The sequence below is a fragment of the Monopterus albus genome, unplaced genomic scaffold (genome assembly GCF_001952655.1).
Source record: "Monopterus albus unplaced genomic scaffold, M_albus_1.0 scaffold641.1, whole genome shotgun sequence".
Classification (NCBI taxonomy): domain Eukaryota; kingdom Metazoa; phylum Chordata; class Actinopteri; order Synbranchiformes; family Synbranchidae; genus Monopterus; species Monopterus albus.
Genome location: NW_018128521.1, coordinates 33,727 through 36,336, shown reverse-complemented (window position 1 = coordinate 36,336; position 2,610 = coordinate 33,727).

Below are 2,610 nucleotides of genomic sequence, written 5' to 3'. Positions count from 1 at the left end.
CATGAGTCTGACCCCCTCCAACCAAAGACTCATTTATCACCTTTCAGCTTCAGCTTTGTTTATTAACCCAAGTCTGCAACACATAAAGAAGACTCTTCGAGGCACACAAGAAATCATCAATTCAGCTTGCTTAAAACCTAACATTGTCATCATTTTTATTTTAATAGATAATTTAGAATTACAATATGGTGCCACTGGCCATCTGACTTGTTGCTTCTCTCAATCATTTCATTGGTCTTAGGTCTTTCAAAAAGGTGGATACTTGGTTATATATAACCAAGGGTGAAAAGGCTCATTCTTTTCACCCTTTAAACTATTAACGAGCTGTAATTTGTGCACAGAATGTCTTTAAATGCACCAGCACAGCTTTCTAAAAGTGTAGCTCAAAACTGCTCCAGTACCAGGAGCTTGCTTAAGTAAATGTACTTAGTTATTTTCCAAAACGACTATGTTGTTGGTGTGGACTGTAATATAAAAAGGTGTTTCTGTGAAAAATGACCTGGGAGAACTGGGAGATCCTTTGTCAGGAGCCTTACATATATAAGCTTTAGCTGTACTTTAGTATTTTGTCAGCATTGTACAGTAGCTGAATAAACCTTTGTGAAGTTAGGCCTACATTGCACTACCTGCAGTAATTTTTACAGTGCCTTGCGAAAGTATTCGGCCCCCTTGAACTTTGCGACCTTTTGCCACATTTCAGGCTTCAAACATAAAGATATAAAACTGTAATTTTTTGTGAAGAATCAACAACAAGTGGGACACAATCATGAAGTGGAACGAAATTTATTGGATATTTCAAACTTTTTTAACAAATAAAAAACTGAATAATTGGGCGTGCAAAATTATTCAGCCCCTTTACTTTCAGTGCAGCAAACTCTCTCCAGAAGTTCAGTGAGGATCTCTGAATGATCCAATGTTGACCTAAATGACTAATGATGATAAATAGAATCCACCTGTGTGTAATCAAGTCTCCGTATAAATGCACCTGCACTGTGATAGTCTCAGAGGTCTGTTTAAAGCGCAGAGAGCATCATGAAGAACAAGGAACACACCAGGCAGGTCCGAGATACTGTTGTGGAGAAGTTTAAAGCCGGATTTGGATACAAAAAGATTTCCCAAGCTTTAAACATCCCAAGGAGCACTGTGCAAGCGATAATATTGAAATGGAAGGAGTATCAGACCACTGCAAATCTACCAAGACCTGGCCGTCCCTCTAAACTTTCAGCTCATACAAGGAGAAGACTGATCAGAGATGCAGCCAAGAGGCCCATGATCACTCTGGATGAACTGCAGAGATCTACAGCTGAGGTGGGAGACTCTGTCCATAGGACAACAATCAGTCGTATACTGCACAAATCTGGCCTTTATGGAAGAGTGGCAAGAAGAAAGCCATTTCTTAAAGATATCCATAAAAAGTGTTGTTTAAAGTTTGCCACAAGCCACCTGGGAGACACACCAAACATGTGGAAGAAGGTGCTCTGGTCAGATGAAACCAAAATCGAACTTTTTGGCAACAATGCAAAATGTTATGTTTGGCGTAAAAGCAACACAGCTCATCACCCTGAACACACCATCCCCATTGTCAAACATGGTGGTGGCAGCATCCTGGTTTGGGCCTGCTTTTCTTCAGCAGGGACAGGGAAGATGGTTAAAATTGATGGGAAGATGGATGGAGCCAAATACAGGACCATTCTGGAAGGAAACCTGATGGAGTCTGCAAAAGACCTGAGACTGGGATGGAGATTTGTCTTCCAACAAGACAATGATCCAAAACATAAAGCAAAATCTACAATGGAATGGTTCACAAATAAACATATCCAGGTGTTAGAATGGCCAAGTCAAAGTCCAGACCTGAATCCACTCGAGAATCTGTGGAAAGAACTGAAAACTGCTGTTCACAAATGCTCTCCATCCAACCTCACTGAGCTCGAGCTGTTTTGCAAGGAGGCATGGGCAAAAATTTCAGTCTCTCGATGTGCAAAACTGATAGAGACATACCCCAAGTGACTTACAGCTGTAATCGCAGCAAAAGGTGGCGCTACCAAGTATTAACTTAAGGGGGCTGAATAATTTTGCACGGCCAATTTTTCAGTTTTTTATTTGTTAAAAAAGTTTGAAATATCCAATAAATTTCGTTCCACTTCATGATTGTGTCCCACTTGTTGTTGATTCTTCACAAAAAATTACAGTTTTATATCTTTATGTTTGAAGCCTGAAATGTGGCAAAAGGTCGCAAAGTTCAAGGGGGCCGAATACTTTCGCAAGGCACTGTATTTCCCCAGTTTTCAACGCCATACTCCAAATATGGTAATATCAATGCAGAATACAAAATGCGAAGTGCTTTCACGTCCAGCATATATCTAACCCTTGCCAATATCGATATATTTTTAGCTATTTTATGCTGAACATATCTGATATGAGATTTCCAGGAGAATCTGTCGTCAACCATGACACCCAGAAATTTGATTTCATATACTCGTTCGATGTTAGCACCCCCAATTTTTAATTGAAGTTCATTATGTGGTCTACGATTCCCAAATACCATATATTTAGTTTTCTCCAAATTCAAAGATAGTAAATTACTGTCACACCATTTCTTTATCTTCACAA